Below are 19,960 nucleotides of genomic sequence, written 5' to 3'. Positions count from 1 at the left end.
TGGAGGAGGCCGTAACTAGCGAATCGCACCCCGAGCAGACTCTGCCCCACCTGGAACAACCTGGGCAAAACATTCATCCCCTTTGATTGAACATCCTACCACTCCTTCAACCCAATGCACGTTAGACAAAAACAAACATCTGCAGAATTCCTTGAATTATTCCAAATAGAATTGTTTCTATTCAGCCACATATTCCAAACAACCATAGCCCACAAATAGCAACTCACAGCACTAAAATTTGCAAGAATGAATTCCAACCAATCTTTAAAGTAGAGAAAAATTATACTTGGTTTGTTGACTCGGACAAGATCCAAGAGAACCTGAATTGAATGTGGGTTGCCCAGTCCACGACAGTTCCAAGTCATGATACTCATAATGATGGGCGGGCCTGTCCAGCAGAACTCGCATGTGACCTGTTTTTTGAGCCCACTACATTTTTCATTGAAACTTCGGAAACTGCCCCTCCTTCATTATTGTCCCCCATTCTTCTAAGTTTAGAGTCAACAATAATCGCTCCATCAGTGGAAACAAAATCAGTTGACTTTCCTTTTTCACCTTCCATAATATTTTCAAAATTCCCTCCACTTTCAACGCCAACTACCATATTAGTAATTTCACTAATTACTCATTGATTACCAGAATTCACTCCCCCATCACTGCTATTTCCTAATTTTGGAATCATTGATTGGCTGATCGGAGAATCCATTATCATTGGCCTGATTCCGACGCCGCTTCTTCCACCAGCATCATTAACCTACCAGGGAGCACCCTTCGCTAATTGTTTCTTGTCGGTCTGAGCAATCATTTTAATTCCATAGGGCCTCACCACTTCCCCATTTATAGCCTCATAGATCTTAGCACAACCAATCTTCGTGTGATCAAGCATCCCACAGACAAAGCAAAAACGCTTTATGCGCTCGTATTTAAAATCAACCTAGAACTAATCCTCATTGGGTCTTTAAGCTTCATTCTCCTCATCAATGGCCGCCTACATCCATAGAAACTCGAATACACATGTATTCTCTCCATATTTCTTGATAATTATTGGGATCAGAGTCGATGAACTTCCCCATGTGGTTGCCAATAGTTTGGGCCACCTTCTCAAACATGAATCCACTGGGCAAATTGAAAGCCTGAATCTATATATATATATATATCTATATCAGTTTGCGTTTTGAGATAAGTTTAGAGGGCGTAAAATGTATTAAGCCTTATATTTTGTTTGGATCAACTTGTTGTTGTACATAAACCATATGGTTTTGTGAAGCTTGAAAAGGAATTTCTTGCAAGTGCATATGTGGTGTGTGTTTCTAACTCCTTTTTACTTTTTTTTTACTTCAAATAAATAATAGATATGAAGTAGGCTTAATATTATGATGTCTCCTATATTTGGTCCAAAACTTCAATTACTTTCCTAAACTTTCGAAAGTTACAAATGATTCTCTATTTTTATCTAATTGCATTCAATAACCTCATATTCTTATCCAATTACATTTAGTTATTCAATATTCTTGTCTAATAACATTTAATAACCTCATATTTTTGTCCAATTGTATTCAATAGTCCCATCTCGTACTTTCAAAAGTTCTTAATTATTTGTTTATTTGACATTTTCTTTTTTAACACGTGGTAGAATGTGTCTTCCATTTTTTGCAAATAACAAATTCTATTGAGAAATAAATTCTTAAATGATTTGAAGTCATTTAGGTGATGTTTAGTTAGAATAGAGAAAATGACTATTTAAAGAGAGGAAACTAGAATGGTACTCCTCCATTTTAAAATAATTGTCATATATAACCAAATTTTCTTATTTTATATATATATATTTTTATTTTTTTTGTTTCAAGTCAATTTTTTTTAATTTTACCCTTATTACTAAGTTTGAGACTAATTACTTCATTCTTGTTAGTGAAGGGTATTTTGGTTCATTCTCTATATATGCAAATCAATCAGTTTCTTGGTTAAATGTAATAATTATTTTAAAATAGAGAGAGTAATTTAGAAAATGAAAAAATGTGGTTTAAAAAAAATGTAGTTATAAATAATTTTAATTCTTAAAGGTCATAGGGTTATTTGAGGCCATTTACTTTTATAAGGGGCGATAATATTAATAAATGAACAAGTTGAATGACTTAGAGTTTAAAGTTGAATAATCGTAATATTTATAAAAGTAAAGTTATGTGGTTATCAATGTACTTTATCCAAAATTATTTTAAACGTTTTCTAGTTCAGGAACAAGTATAAAAAAATTAATCACTTGTAATCTTTAACTTTCAAATTAGAATACTCAAAAAATAATATAATAACAATATGAAATATATAATACTAATATATGATATACTACTAAAATGATATAATACTAAGATATGGATATATGGAGAAAAATTGCGTCCAATAGGATTTGAACCTATACCAAAAATTTAGAAGACCTCTGTCCTATCCATTAAATAATGGATGCTTTTCTATTCCATTTTTTTTCTTTGATAATTTTTGTTTATCAAAAAAAAAAAAAGAATAGACAAGATAATTTTCCAAATTCAGAAATTACCATTTATTTTATAAATTACAATTTCATATTTTACCTCTTATTTATCCTAATATTATATATATCGATTCTATCATAATAATGACATATTTTGCCTCTTATTTACTTATTTATCATAATATTCTATATATTCGATTCTATATAATATATAGAATATATATATATTCTAGAAGAGAAATATTCTCTACTATATTCTAGACTATATAGAAACTATATAGAAAAATTCTATTCTATATATTAATAGAAATGAATATTTCTATAAGAAAATTCTTATTATTATATTGTTTATATTTTCTATTATTTAAATTATTATTAATGTTATTCTTAATAATTCTCTAAAAAAATATAGATAGAGAAGAAAACATATTCTATATAATCTATTAATATATAATAAAAACTAAAAAAAATAGAATATTAAAATTCTATATTTTAATTAAAATTAAATAGAAAATATATGGATATAGAAAGATTATCTCGAGTTTTTAGAAAGTATAGAGATCTAGAGCGGGTAGCGGGAATCGAACCCGCATTGTTAGCTTGGAAGGCTAGGGGTTATAGTCGACGTTGATTCATCATCTTTAACGTCTCTAATTCAAAACCGAACATGAAACTTTGGTTTCATTCGGCTTCTTTATGGAATATGGATAAATTTCTAGCTATAAGCTAGAAGATAAGACGTGAGTGAAAAAAAATTGACCCATAACATCTATGTTAGCTTTTCGGTATTCAAAACAAGGTACTTTCTAGATGATCCCTCTAGACAAGTGGGATTCAAAATTCCCAATTTAAAATCTTTCTAGCTACTTCGTTCTCTATTTCTATTTGAAAGAATCCTTAGGAAAAGGATTTTGTTTCTACCGAGGTAAAACAAGAGTCGATGTCTATAGTAAACCAAAGTCATCGTTTAATACTTAATTTTGCTTCAATTTCGACTATATAAAACAAGGAAAACGTTGAAGATTTAGTTACGATTAGAAAGAAACTTTTCTGTCTTTTTCCATAGATCCTTTACTTATACTCATTCAATTGAATGTATTGATCCAATTAATAAAAATTTATGTTTCGTAATTTAATAATCCAATTTTGCAATTTCTAATTGACTGTTGGATACAAATCACGAGAATGTATATTCTTCCTCGAATTTTTCATTGCGAAGATAAAGGATTAAATCGTTTTTAGAAATAAAGTTTTTGATCAGAATATCAGCCAAGGGATCCCTTAACTATTAGTTACAATTACTAGAACGAATCACACTTTTACCACTAAACTATACCCGCTACGATACAATTATCGTATATAAATAAACTTTTTGTCGAGTAAGACAATCGAACATTTTAAATATATTTTATTATTTGATATTTAAATATTTTTTATTTAATTAGTTATTAAGCTAACTATTTATTTCTATATATTCTATAATATTTATCTATAATATTAAAATTCTTTATTTTCTATTTCAATTAAATTCAATTTTTTTTTATTAATAGAACTATAGAAATATAGATATATTATTATATAATATAAATAATACTAAAAATCAAAATAATAATAATAGAAATTCTAAAAATATAGAATTAAATAAATTCGAATTAAGAATTAATATAAATATAGAATTCTAAATATAGAATTAATAAATATCGAATTCGAATTTATATAATAAAAAAAAGTAATTATGAAATTAGGATTATCTAAAGTAATAAAGAGAGGGGAAAAGCCTTTTTTTGTCAAGCCTTACTTGTTGTATAATGTAACTACTTGCTCTCTAATATAACACAATAATTATCCTTTTTCAATCGGGAGAGATGGCTGAGTGGCCTAAAGCGTCGGATTGTGATGATCCGCGAAGCCAAAACGGGCCGAATCATAAACACGGGCCCAATCTACACTTAGACCCATGGTCCAAAATCAAACGGGCTCCGAATAAAGGAAGCGGGTAAAGCGAATAACCACCCCGACATCCTAAACGGAGCATTAAAACTCTCACTCAAACACGTTTGTTGCCACGTAAGGGACGTGGCCTAGAAGGAGTAACCGCCCTCGGCGGTTACTTCAGAACACTTATAAAAAGCCATAAGGCCAGAGGGGGAGGTACGTTCATATTTTTCCGGCAATACTATTATCAATTTACCAACCCTCCTACAAAAACTGACTTGATCGTCGGAGAGTTTTCCCGGAGATCCTGTCTCCGGTTCTGTTTTGCAGGTAACTACGGTGGAGATCATCTAATCGGATCCAGCAAGTTATCATTGGTGCGGTGAACGTGGATCTTTTTTACCAACATTTGGTTAAAGGTACACAAAGAACATGTCAGAACCATCACGAACGACCGGTGTTACAACCAGATCAACTAGTATGAACTCAAGGGGTCCACGGATTGCGAATTCGCAGCCTGCGAGTACACAACCTATGGTGCCTAGCTCGACGAACCCTTCGGGACAATTGAGTCCATTATTGGAAGTCCAAGTGCAAACTGAGATGGAGATGTCCAATAGCGATTTCGTCCAAATGGCAGGACAAGTCTTGGCTTCAAATATGAGCCAAGCGGCGGGGGATCGAATGATTAGTTTGCTAACCGCAATCGCTGATCACAATACCGCCGTGGCGGCTGCTCCTCAACAACCTGTTGTCATCTCCACACAACCATCGACTACTGCCACCATATCTGCGCTTCCGCAGCCATCTCGAGAACCAAATCAGATAGGTCAGAGTGGTCGCATGAACCCACACAGCCACCCAGGCAACTACTCGTATCACGATCCTAGTATGACGATCCATCCGACCTGGCAAACATCCCAACCGATGTCGGGAATGCCAGGAATCCTTCCGCTACGACAAACGGAGCCCTTTGTTCACGGATATTCAGAGTTGATGACGTCTGGGGCGAATACGTCTGGACAGGAGCACACTTGGAACTTTGATCCTATAACTGGACGGTGGCTAGAACCACGGCGGGAACAACTTTCAACACCAATTGGCGGGTGGATGCCACCTAGAGTTCACCAGCAGCGGATGGAAGAGGATCGGCGAATACCCCATATTGAATTGGAAGATCAACTGCGGAGTATGATGGAGCAAATGGGGTACACACCTAGGGCGAGAGCAGAGGTGCAGAGCGATTCGCCCTTCGCTCCATCGTTGCGGGAATTTATTCCAGATCACAGGATAAAAGCGCCGGCGATACCTAAATACTATGGGGACCCAAATTCTGATCCTGAAGCACATGTCAGGAACTATAGAGAATTAATGGATGTTGCAGGAGCGAGTGAAAGCATAATTTGCAGATTATTCTCAACCACTTTGGGCGGAGCGGCATCTGATTGGTTTCGGTCTTTACCTACTGAATCCATTCACAAGTGGAATCAATACAGTCGTGATTTCTGTGCAAAGTTCATGGGCTGTAAAGCAGCGGATGTGACGGATAGGCAGCTGAAGGAGATCAAACAGAGAAATTATAATTCCCTAAGGGAATTTGTTGTCGCATTTAATGATATTCTGGTGCGGTTACAGAACCCGGATATAGTGAGCATTCGCAATATCATGGCGGATGGAACCAAGGATTGGAGCATGCGGGAGGAAATCATCCGGAACAAGCCACGCACCGTGGCTGAACTCATGAAGATAGCAAAAGAATTCATGGAAGTGGACGACGTTAACAGGGAGCATAGAGCTCAAACAAGGCGAGAAAGGGAGGCGGCTAGATACACTTCAGATGGTCGACGGCATCAAAACCAAACACATTACAAGGATAATTTTGTTCGAAAGGGCAATCGTTCCTTTCAAGGGGGGGGATACCAAACACCATTGAACACGACTCGTCATGAGGTGCTACTTTGGATTGAGAAAAGCCCCCTGAAAAAGGATGTGCAGTTTCCTGAGGCCAAGGGACGAACCAATTTGGGGAGATATCCTAACAAATATTGCAGGTTCCACAGATTGAATGGCCATGACACAAACGATTGCTATGAATTGAAGAAGGAGATTGAAAAGCTGATCGAGAGAGGCAAACTGAGTCAATTCGTAAGAAAAGAGGCGAGTGACGAGAAAACAACGCTCCCGCATGAAGTGGATGCAAGGCCAGAAAAGAAGCAGAAAAAAGGGGTGATAAACGTGATAGCAGGCGGGATCTATGAGCCTCCAACAAAAAGGGCTCGCCGTGAACAGCGAAAAAGCAACAAACATAGGGGGGATGCCCTCAATTACTCATTTGCGCGAATCACGGAGCCACATGCGGATGCTTTGGTGATTACAATGGTCGTAGAAGGATGGGACGTTAAGCGGGTCCTTATTGATACAGGCAGTTCTTGTAATGTTATTACTCGGACTGCATTCAACAAGCTGGGAATTAATGACGAACGAGTGGAACATATGTTCATGGATGTAACTGGTTTTGGAGGTCAATCATCTCAAACAAGTGGACAGGTGGTGCTGGAGGCAGAAATGGGTGATAAGAATCTAAAATGGTGAGGTGATCTAGAATTCGCAATTATTGATCTCCCATTGGCCTACAACATAATTCTGGGGCGTCCGTTCCTATCGGAAACGGAATCGCTCATCTCAATGAAGCATTTGACGTTACATTTGCCAACACACCAAGGGCGAGTCATAGTGGAAGGTGATCAACTTGTATCTCAACAAGCCTATACATTGTCACTTGAACCAAGACCAGATGAAGAGGATAAAGTTGATGAGAAGTTGCCGGCGGAAGCGTTGGGAGAAACGGAACTATTCGCCATCTCAAATGACAAGAACGTACGAATAGCGGCAGGACTCCCAAAAGAAACGAAGAAAGCCATTACCGAGGTGTTGATCCAATGCGAGTCGGCATTCGCAGCTCCAAATGAAGTGCTGAAAGGAATAAGTCCAGACATAGCAACCCATCGTTTGAATGTGGACAAAGGTGCAACCCCAGTGCGACAAAAAAAGAGAGGACACGCTCCAGAGAGGCAGAAGGCGATTGAAAAAGCTGTGGCGGATTTGCTAAAATCAGATGCAATTCGAGAAGTCACCTATCCGGAGTGGCTAGCCAATGTGGTGCTAGTCAAAAAGCCAAATAGAACGTACCGAATGTGCGTCGACTTCAAAGATCTGAATAAAGCTTGTCCGAAGGATATGTATCCGCTACCTAACATTGATATATTGGTAGATGGGACGGCAGGATTTGAAGCTTTATCGTTCACCGACGTGAAATCCAGTTACCATCAGATACCTATGGAGAAGGCGGATGAAATCAAAACATCATTTATAACTCATCAGGCAACTTATTGCTTCAAGGTGATGCCCTTTGGACTGAAAAACGCGGGAGCAACATATCAGCGGATGATGAACAAGATATTTTCAGACAAGTCAGGTGAGAACTTCTCGATCTACGTAGATGATATGATCATTAAAAGCAAGAAGATGCAAGACCACCCGCAGGATATTAAAGAAATCCTGGAAGTGCTGATCAAATATGGCCTCAAATTTAACCCAGAAAAATGCACGTTTGGAGCAAGAGCAGGAAAATTCCTGGGTTTCATTGTTAGCGGCAAGGGAGTTGAGGCGAATCCAGAGAAAGTAAAAGCGGTGATGGAGATGAAAACACCGAGGAACGTAAGAGAAGTACAGAGACTGAATGGGCGGTTGGTGGCATTAGGGCGATTCATATCATGCTCAGCTAGGAGATGTCTACCTTTCTACAATGCCATCAAAAAATCTAAGTCCTTTGAATGGACGCCGGATTGTCAAAAGGCATTTGAGGGTATAAAACGATTACTATGTTATCTGCCCTTAATGAGCAGGCCGGAGGATGGAGAAGATTTATTTCTTTATGTATCTGTCACCAGTATGGCGATATGCACTGTGATGGTGCGAGAAGAAGAAGGACAACAATATCCAGTGTACTATGTGAGCAAAGTCTTGAAGGATGCAGAACTCCGGTATTCGAAGTTAGACAAAATGGCCCTCGCGGTGATAACCACGATGGCTAGATTAAAACCATACTTTCAGGCGCATACTATCATTGTGAGAACTGGTACTCCAATGCGAAAGGTACTGCAGAAACCTGACGCATCCGGCCGATTGATGGAATGGTCAATTCGCTTAGGAGAATTCGATATTCGCTATGAAGGAAGACCAGCACTAAAGAGTCAAGTACTCGCCGATTTCGTGAATGAGTTCACATGGGATGATGACGAATGTCCAAAGGCACAAAAAGAAGAGTGGAGCATGTTCACAGATGGGGCATTATCCACAGATGGAGCTGGACTGGGAGTCGTCATCAAAGGCCCGGAGGTTATTCGTCTGTACTATGCGGCAAAGTTAACTTTCGAAACTACCAATAACGCCGCAGAGTATGAGGCAATGATATGCGGATTGAAGTTGCTTAATGAACTTACGCTAGAAAGAGTGGTAATCTACAGCGATTCTAAACTCATGATAAATCAGATCACAAAAAATTATCTGGTGAAACAGGAGGATCTAGTAAAATACCATAAAGAGGTCGGCAGATTGACGCAGGAGTTAACACGCAAGGGAGTCGTTTGGGAAATGGTACATGTTCCGCGGGGCCAAAACACAAAGGCTGACGAATTGGCAAAAGCAGCGGCGAGTAGAGAACCATGGATTCAAAAAGCATGCGATTTGGAGATAAGATCGGCACCAGCGTTCGAAGTCGATCAAATTATGGTCATCGAAGAACTGGTAGATGATGAAGATTGGCGGATGCCCATTCGCCAATATTTGGAACAGGGAGATTTGCCGGTTGATAAAAGCTTAGCCAGAAAGCTAATTGGACAGTCAGCGAGATACTCCATTCGAGATGGAACTTTGTATCGAAAATCGTATACATGTCCATGGTTGAAATGCATTAGCCGCAATGAAGGAGACTACGTGCTGCGAGAACTACATGAAGGAATTTGTGGCGCACATGAAGCCTCGGCGGCGTTGGCAAGAAAGGTTAAGTTGATGGGATATTACTGGCCCAAGGTGGTGGATGATTCCCAGAAGATGGTTGCGGAATGTCGCAGCTGTCAAATCCATGCGAATGAAAAGCATGTTCCCGGAGCCGAACAAATCACTATAATGACGGCATGGCCATTCGCAACATGGGGAATCGATATAGTGGGCCCATTCCTAGAAACGACAAAGAAAAGGAAGTACTTGATAGTCGCAGTTGACCACTTCAGCAAATGGGTAGAAGCAGAGGCAGTAACCGCTCAAACACCTGAGCGAATGATCGAGTTCTTACGAGAGAACATTATCATGCGATTTGGAATCCCACAAAAGCTTATAACCGACAATGGCACCCAGTTCAACTGTGTCAAATTCAAAACATACTGCGAAAGCATGGGAATCAAGAATCATTTTTCTTCTGTAAATCATCCTCAATCGAATGGTATGACAGAGGTTACCAACAGGGCCATGATTCAGGGAATCAAGAAACGGCTAGGTGATAAGAAAACAGGTTGGGCGGATGAGATACCCCATATGCTATGGGCATACAGAACTTCTGTAAAAGCAGCAATGGACGAAACACCTTTCTCGCTGGTTTATGGAGCCGAAGCGGTCCTGCCTGTTGAAATCAAGTCGCCTACAGATCGGATAATTTATTATTGCGACACACAAAATCCTATCAATATTAGGGATGCATTGGATTCTGTTGAAGAACGAAGGGAAAAAGCTTACATGCAAATGGCAGTGTACCGCAATAGAATCAAGAAATATCATGACAGAAGGGTGCGAAAAGTGATAATCAACGAGAACGACTTGGTCTTGAAAAAAGCGGATAAAATACAATCCAGAGAAGGCAAAGGCAAATTAGGCGTCAACTGGATCGGACCATACAAAGTATCCAAGAAGTTAGGACCATCAACTTTTGAAATAGAAGAAATGAGCGGCAAAAAGCTCCCGCGCACCTGGAATCTAGAGAATCTACGCCTATATAAACAGGCCGAGTAGTTCAAGGAAATGACGAGTACTCTTTTTCCTTTTATGAGTTTTTCCCACTGGGTTTTCTGATAAAAGGTTTTAATGAGGCTTTGATCCCACGCAGTTTATGTACCCATGTAATAAGAAGCCTTTTTTCTTTATCAATAAAGGTATTCAATTATTACATTTATTCAATATACTACGTCCGAAGGCGGATCCTTTTCAACATGATCACAAAAACACATAAATGTGTTGCCTATTAAAGAAAGGCGGATGCATGATTACGCATCACTCGCAAAACCTTATGGTTAATCTTAAAAACACATAAATGTGTTGCCTATTAAAGAAAGGCGGATGCATGATTAGGCATCACTCGCAAAACCTTATGATTAACCTTATGATTATTTTCGAAAGAAAAATCATAAGATAAGGCATAAAATTAAGCGAATAAGCGAGTACTCAAAAAATTGCAAAAAGGGTCTGGCCACCCTAGCGAAAACGAAACTAACTACAAAGAATTACAAGGATGAAGTCGGCAAAAGACAAGGGTAACATATGAAAATAAAGGGCAACAAGGAATAAAACGACAATCGCACATGTAGGTAAAGCGGCAAGTAAAAGAAAATTAATATATACGGGCAGTTTGTTACATACAACAGTTCAAAATATAAATCAAACTACGCTACAGCTTCCTCTCCTTCACCCCTATTGCCCTCCTCGCCTTCAGCGGCTCCCTCATCTCCTCTAGTGGGCGGATTTGCTTCAAGCGAATCCTCAACCCTCGAATCAGTAACCGCTTCAGAGCGAGGTACCTCTTGCTCAGACTGAGAAACGCCTTATGGTACCTCTTCTTCCGCGTTCTGATTAGGGATTTCGCAGCTAATTGGAGAGGCCTGAAAACTCTGCCAATCTAAGAGGAGTACCTCATCCATATCAGCATCCTCGGCTTCCAGCTTGTCCCACTTCTCAGTTAAATCCTTTTCAGGGATGGGAACCTTGGGGCGGTTAAGTATTCGATCTGGATGTCCATGCTCATAAGCGGCATGAATTCGCTCCCCATACCAATAGATGCGAGCACTATCTTCAGCTAGAATCTCCTCAGCCCTCTTCTTTTGCATCTCCAGAGCCTCCTTGGATGAATTTAGATCATCAAGGACCTTTTGCAGCTCGTCGGACTTAGCCTGGAGGGATTTGAGAGCTTCCTCCTTCTCGCTCATAGCCTTCTGACAAGCGCCTTCAAGAGCCTTTACCTTCCCTTGGACATCATCATAAAGCGACTTCTGAGTCGCCAATTCAGTACCAAGGTTCTCCAACTCTTTGGCTCGTTCAGCATCCCTTCGGAGAGCGCCCTCCGCGAAATTGATAATCTGCATATAAGACGGCTCGCGAATAAAAACATGCGATTACTATGGACACAAAATCCGGGAAAGGGAATGACAAGCTTCTACCCCCAAAACAACAATATACCTCTATGGCGCGCTTCTCGATCCCCTCCATAGCAGTAGGAAGCGGTACTTGTTCTCGCACGCGGGAAGCAGAGGGGAGTCGCCCAAGGACATTGCATATGGAAGAAACAATGTCCTTACAGGAGAAACTCACGGCCATGCCAAAGGTCCTAGTCCACCACCCGCTAATATCGGGAATAGGCTGCGAACGCATAAGGAAAGAGATCAGAAGAACAGCAGATAGCTTATAAAGAACAATAAACATTACAATAAATCAAGATACCTCGTGAATTGGTGTACTGCTCTTTCCTTTTGATGAAGCAGATATGGGTGTACCGCCAACAGTAGGAGATACAGATGTGTTTTTCTTCCTGGGATGAGAAGACTCCGTATCTGCATTATTCTTTCGCTTCCTAGTTAAAGGAAGGTCCTCAGAAACAGAAGTGGGACCTTGTGAAACGGAAGCGATTGGAAGGGAAGCCGCCTCAACAGAAGGAGCCGCCCCCACAGGAGAATTCGCCCCTGCAACAGAAGTTGTTCCCTCCATCCGCTTCTTCCTTCTTGCTAGAGCTTTCGCCTCCCGATCTGCAGCGAGTTGAGATAAAGGATCACCCCTGCAAAGGGTTAAAAGAAATCATCAACTTGGAAATGAAAAAAAAGAAAAGTACCTTGAACAAAAATGCGATAAGGGATATAGACAACGCGATCTCCCTCGCGGTAGGCAATCGCCACTCGACTTCTTAGCATGTGGAAGGCCTGATCATACGTCCATACAAAAGGAGGCGTACTCTTCAAGAACTTTATAACAGCGGATTCTTCCTTACTGGGGTAACCGAAGTTCAAACTCTTTACATTGGGCCGGCCCCAGCAGCGAAGGAAGTTTGGATTCCCTTCATTAAACTTGATAAAGAAGTAAGATCGGTCCCACTCGCGGATCTTGTTCAGCTTCTCGTCGAAACCATAGTAACCGCTCTGACGGATGAAAGTGAAATACCCCGCCGAACTCTTGAAATGATGAAGCTTGGAGAAAATTTTGAGCGAGAAGGGAACCTCCAAACAATCCGCCAGAAATTTATCCAGAGTTAAGTCGGCCCATCCATTGGGATGCAATTGACCGGGTGCGATTCCGTAACCGCCCAGGACGGAAGCAATCTCATCCGCCAGCGGATACGTGAAACCGCAGATAATCTGGGCGACGAAAATGGTGAAATACCCATTTGGGTAGTCGCCCGGTCCTCTATCCTCCCTGGGAATGATGGTCTCGAGACCTTGAAGCCAAGAATACTGCTCCCGCAAATCATCAATTGTCTCGCGACAAACTAGGCTTCCTGACCGGTCCTTCTTCGGTAATAAACGGGGGGTTAGGACAGGTGGCGGAATCAACTTCTTAGGGTCAAAACCTAGACCCTCATCGGTTGTATTCGCTAGGTGGAGGAAGTCGGCGGGATGGGAATCAGACCCAGGAGAGCTGGTTGAAGCTTCATCAACCATCTCATCGACCTCATGAGACACCTCGCGGACGTAATTTTCGTCGAACGGTGCGAAATCGAGGTCAAGGTTCGACATATTGATGAAGAAAAATGAACAGAAGTAAAGAGCCGAACGAATTATAAGTAACGGAAAGGAAAACTTACATGTGGGAAAGAATACAGAGAAGAACGAACACTAAGGGGTTGACGCCGGAGAAGAAATGACAGGAGAAGGAAAGAACAACTTTCGAATTTTGAAAGAACAACTTTCGAATATCCAGACAAAGACGAAGAGTCCCCTATAACATGTGAAAAGACCCTAAAGGGCTCTTGCCAAACTAAAGGGGAGGCATGTGATGATCCGCGAAGCCAAAACGGGCCGAATCATAAACACGGGCCCAATCTACACTTAGACCCATGGTCCAAGATCAAACGGGCTCCGAATAAAGGAAGCGGGTAAAGCGAATAACCACCCCGACATCCTAAATGGAGCATTAAAACTCACACTCAAACACGTTTGTTGCCACGTAAGGGACGTGGCCTAGAAGGAGTAACCGCCCTCGGCGGTTACTTCAGAACACTTATAAAAATCCATAAGGCCAGAGGGGGAAGTACGTTCATATTTTTCCTGCAATACTATTATCAATTTACCAACCCTCCTACAAAAACTGACTTGATCGTCCCGGAGATCCTGTCTCCGGTTCTGTTTTGCAGGTAACTACGGTGGAGATCATCTAATCGGATCCAGCAAGTTATCAGATTGCTAATCTGTTGTACGAATTATTCGTACCGAGGGTTCGAATCCCTCTCTTTCCGGTTCCAGTGATGACTTGAATTTCTTTTTATCTTTTCTTTCAAATTTCGAAAAATCTTTTTGCTTTATTTCTTATTTCAATATTCTATTTAATTTTTTCATTTTCTATTAAATTTCTATTTCAACTATTAATCTAAATTAATTAAATAAATTAATAATTTGAATATTTCTATTTAATATTCATTTATTATTTATTAATATTTATTTCTAATTTTTCTTTTTATTTTTTATTTCTATATTAATATTTCTATTTCAAATTCGATTTTAAATATTAATTTAAAACGAAAATCTAGATTCAAATCTAGATGTAGAATAGATAAAGACTAGAGAAAAATAAATAACATGCTAAGAACATTTTAAAATCAACAAAACCCTTAGAATTTTTATTCTATTCTTCACGTCCAGGATTACGCCCAGGATCATTAGATAAAAACCCAAAGATGAAGAGCGAAACAAAGAATATAACTACTGTGTAAACAAAGAGTTTAAGAGTAAGCATTAGAAAATCTCCAAGATCTTTTTTGTTTTGGTTTGTAAAAAAAATAGATTCTCTATTTTTATACCACATTTTCTATTTTAACACCAAGAAAGGAAGTGATTTCTAGAAATAGAAATGAATTTTTCGAAATTCATTTGGAATAAGAGTCGATTCTTTCTTATAATTTTTTTCCCGAACTACAATTAGGACTCTAATAGAATCTGTAATGAAAAAAAGTTAAGAATGAGAGAAATGAGGGTGATCCAGAATTCTCGCGTTTATACAAAAACTTTAATGTTTTAATTAAGAGCTTAGAGTATAAGACTTATCTGATCTTATCAATTACTATAATTTTTTAATTTTTTTCTCGAGTAAATCATGAATTATTCTAGGACAGTATTAAAATCTCATCGAAAACTTACAGCAGCTTGCCAAACAAAGGCTAATAGAAGAAAGAGTACAGGGATTACTGGCATAACATCTACGATTGGATTCAAAAAAGCGTAGGCTTCAGGCAATTTTGTGAAGACAAAATTGCTTGAATAAAGGGCAGAGTTAAGACAGATATAAATTAAACTAAAACTATTAAGCATAACAAACATTTTGTTCTTGAAGATAATTGTATTTTGATTGATGACTAAGTTATTAATATGTTATTGATATAAAAATTGATCAAAAAGAAAGTAAGGTAGACCAAAGAACCCTTCTTTATTTTTATTCAAATTCAATTTTTATTAAATTTTTAAATTTATTGTTATTAAACTCACCCAATCAAAAATCCTTCAATTCTCAAATAAAAAAAGAATAGAGGAAATCATATTTTTATACAATATCTTAATTGAATTTTATATTATGATCAATAAATTCAGTTTAATTCTATATCTACACACATGAAAATCCGAACAAGACGATAATATATTTCCTAGATATTTGGATGGGAATTGACGAAGAACCAATATCAATATTACTTTTTATTAGTGTTGAATAAAAATTTCAATGGGGCGTGGCCAAGTGGTAAGGCAACGGGTTTTGGTCCCGCTATTCGGAGGTTCGAATCCTTCCGTCTCAGATATTCTATATAATCTATCAAATAAAAAAAAAAGAATCCTTTCTTAATTTGATTTTTTATTTATCATCCCTTGCAAAATGGGGGGAGTAGATAAGAGTTAATGAATAATTGAAAAAAGCAATGTCAATGTCTGTGACTATTAAAATTTCATTAATCATTAACAAACAAAGAAAACACATACGTTTTCTTTTTTTTTTTTTACTAAATTTTTTTTTCTATATTTTGTCTTTGGCTTTAATAAAAAATTCTAAATCTATCTAAGAATTTCGACAAGGTTGTATCCTATGTCACTTTACTTTGACTTTAGAAAAAAATTTCGAAAGAAAGTCAAATAAACTACTCATAAAATGAAGAACTGCTTCTATGTATATATTTTGAGCATTTTATTAACACATTTGCTTTGTTTGCGTTTTGGGAATGTAAAAAAAAATTGCTCATTTATTAATTTCACTTAAGTTAATTTGAATTGCAACATATAAGATAGAATATCCAAAATCAATTCCAACGATACTTCTTTAGTGTATCTGATAAATAAGATGATCTTCTAGTATTTTGATACTGATTTTAGCACTCAGTATGAAACAATAAAAAAACAATTTCCAATTTTCCCTTTAATGATTTTTTAGGAGTCCGCGGGACTCGAACAAATGGGAGATAGGCAAATGCGTCCTAGGTACTCACTTGAAGACTCAAAAAGAACTTATTTCTTTTTTTTGTCTTATTTCTTGGAATATTCGAATTGTAAATAACAAAATATTCATACAATAAAATATGGGATTCAATTGAATTCTTTCTGACACTTTTTCAGAAATTTTCCAATAGAAATTCAAATTTGAGATTTCTATGTATCGGTTGAACCAATGACTATTTATGATTCCATAATCGACTCAATTAGATACTATCTTAAAACTCAAGGAATGTTAGAGTAAAACTTCGTTTCAAACGATATGGTAGAAAGCAACGTGCGACTTGAAGGACATGATCAACTGTGGATTCTTACATCTATCTTAGTCTACCTTAATAATATTCAAATTCTATATACCCTCATAAGAAATTAAATGATAATAATATTAATTAAAAAAAATAAATAAAAAGAAATTCAATTTTTAATAAATAATATTAAGTATATTAAAAGTATATTAATATAATAAATATATATAATATATATATAGAATCTTATTAAATAATATTCTAATTATATGTTTTTAATATTTAGAATATTCTATATTCTAACATAATACATAATATAACAATAATTTTAATAGTTAGACTATATCTATATTCTAAACATATTATAACAATAATATATAGATATATGGATATATCTAGGAATGAGAGTGCTCCTAGCTCGATATCATTTGTTCTGTTATATTTATATACTCGAACTTTCACTTTTTGTTGGGTTATAGAGTAAATAGTACATGATGAAGCTCGAGTAGAAAGTATTTATTTTTTTCTTAGGTGCAAGAATCTAGGGTTAGTCCTAATCACTAAGTTGAAAGAACTTTGTAAGTCTATTTTCTATATCGAAATAGAAAGGATCGAATTCGAACAAGTTTCAAATCCAAGAATAAAGTTTTTTAGAATTGACCAAATTTTGTTGATTAAAAATTTTAAAAGTTCAAAAAGAAAGTGTATCGTGCAATAATCAACCGTTAATCTGATTCTTTGTTTGATAGAAAGAAAGAAATCAAAAAAAGTAGTATGTTGCTGTCAGTTTGAAAGGATTAAAGATCACCGAAGTAATTTCTAAACCCAACGATTCAAGGAAAAGATAAAGGATCCTGGAACAAGGAAATACCGTTTTCGATTGTCTCAACAATTTCATCAGAATGAAGAATCAAACTACATTCTAATAGAAACAAAAAGAAAGGGGATTAGAGATCACTCAATAAATGAAATGCTTAAAGGATTTCCTTTGACCTATGTTAAAGTTATCCAACTTGAGTTAAGAAAGTACAGATAATTTTTTTTTTGTTGTTTACAAAAAAAAAAAAAAGATTTTAATCATAGTTTAATTGATTTGATGATTTTATGGATCTAATTGACACCCGAATTCTATACATAATACAGAATTTAGAATGATTTTTCTCGAGACGTAGGAGGAGAAAACTTCTTATACGTTTCCACGGGGGGGTTCTACCTCTACCCCAATGATCCGTTTATCGAATCCTTGCAATTGATGTTCGATGCCGAAGAGAAGGAAGAGATCTTGGAATAGTAAGTGGTTTTTTATCATCCGATAAAAAATAAAACCGAATTCGGAATGAATCAAATCTCCCCAAGTAGGATTCGAACCTACGACCAGTCAGTTAACAGCCGACCGCTCTACCACTGAGCTACTGAGGAACAATGGGAGGTTGAGGAGAAAATTAATTTTGTTCTTAACCTATAAAATATAAAATGGTCAAGGTTAATAGTCATCTAAAGTTATCAAATATAAACGAATAATATTGATAATTTTAAAGTTATGATTATTAATATAAGGGAGATAGAGAAGTGAATGACCTATTGAGGAGTGTCACGGGGCCAGGTGAGAGCCAGGCCAAAACTTCGTGTGGTGCCGAGAACATCTCGAATCTTCGGCCAGCTAATTCCTATCGAAGGGGTCACAAACGTCCCGTCAATTTGGCTATTGGTAGTCCATTCCGAAAGGTCTCCCTGTGTATAAACCTCGCCCTTAAAGGGACATGCACTATGTGCTAACTCTGGAGCCCATATTGTCCATAGAGTTTCACTCTATGGAAAATTTTGTCTCCCTTCACGAAGACCGAATACCCGACTCTTCTAGTCCCTAGTGGACCAGGGTGGATCACTTAAACCATTCCAAAAATTGACACAGGGGGTGGTCGAGATCCAATGACAGAGGTAGTCCATGTCCCTATAGTGTTCCTTATACCAAGTTGGCCTCCACCATCAGTGTATATTGATATGTTCTATTCACCACTCCTTGTCGAAGCCTCCTTGTAGCCTTGCCAATGCTTGGGATTGAGTTTGCATATAACAAACTCTCCCCACTTAGAGGACCAACATCCCCGTTGATCGAGCGCACTTCCTCTTGTTTCCCAACTGATCTCTGCTCGCACTTGGACTCTACTTGAGTTTCCACGTTGTTCGCTTGTCTCTGAAAATGGTTTCAACTCCAACCATCATTTCGCTAATATTACAATCTGCAAAATGTTTTTTTACCAAAGAACTCTTCTCGCGTTGCAACTGTAAGCCCCTTCTTTTACAATAGTAAGAGTAATTTTTTGAATTTTTAAAACCTTGAAAAATACTTTTCTATTATTAAGAATCTTTATTTGAGTCTTATTTCTTCATACATGGTCTTTTATCTCATTCTTCTTTTATATAATCCATCGTAATCTAGCCCATCCTTCAATATATCACCATAATATACCATAACTTGACACTTAATTAACTTACCACCAGTTTGTAAAGCAATAGATTGCAAGTGGGTTCTTAAAAAGAAATTGAAACCTGATGGTTTAGTTGATAAGTATAAGGTACGCCTTGTAGCTAAAGGCTTCAGATAAAAAGAGAACGTAAATTTCTTTGACAATTATTCACATGTCACTAGGACTACAACCATTCGTATGTTGACTTCTCTTACTACTTTGTTTAATTTTGTAGTACATCAAATTGATGTTAAAACCATTTTCTGAATGGTAAATTGGAAGAAGATATTTACATGAAACAAGTTGAAGGTTTTGTTATTCATGATCAAGCACATAAAGTGTGTAAAATAGACAATTCTCTATGTAGTTTGACTCATGCATCTAAGCAATGACATGATAAGTTTAACAACTTTGTTATCTTACATGGCTTTAAAGTGAATGAAAGTGATAAATGCATTAATAAATATGAAAATGACATTGTTATATGTCTATATGTGGATGACTTGTGGATTTTTGGTTCTAATCTTCATGTCGTGAATGTTGTGAAATCTACGTTGTGTGATAAATTTGACATGGACGATTTGGGAGAAGGCAGTGACATACTTGGCATCCAGATAACTAGGTCAGAAAATGAACTTTCTTTAGATCAATCTCATTACATTGAGAAAATCTAAAAAAAATATATAATTACTTTGACTGTAAACCTGTGTGTACACCTTATGACCTAAGTGTAAAGCTTTTTAAGAACCCTGGAGACTAGGCATGTCAATGGGGCGAGTTATTTCATCCATATCCCTAATTGTAATGGAGATCCCCATTCCCGTCTCATTATGATCA

The 19,960-nt window shown here is 37.3% G+C and overlaps 1 non-coding gene across 1 annotated transcript; it reads right to left on the bottom strand.

Moving 5' to 3' along the window:
• Window positions 1-18,002: 18,002 nt before the first annotated feature.
• TRNAN-GUU (transfer RNA asparagine (anticodon GUU)) lies at window positions 18,003-18,074 on the bottom strand. The gene has a single exon. It is a non-coding gene; the product is annotated as a tRNA-Asn (tRNA).
• Window positions 18,075-19,960: the final 1,886 nt, after the last annotated feature.

The sequence above is a fragment of the Euphorbia lathyris genome, chromosome 2, assembly GCF_963576675.1.
Source record: "Euphorbia lathyris chromosome 2, ddEupLath1.1, whole genome shotgun sequence".
Taxonomy (NCBI): Eukaryota; Viridiplantae; Streptophyta; class Magnoliopsida; order Malpighiales; family Euphorbiaceae; genus Euphorbia; species Euphorbia lathyris.
This window is presented reverse-complemented; position numbering and strand designations above follow the sequence as displayed.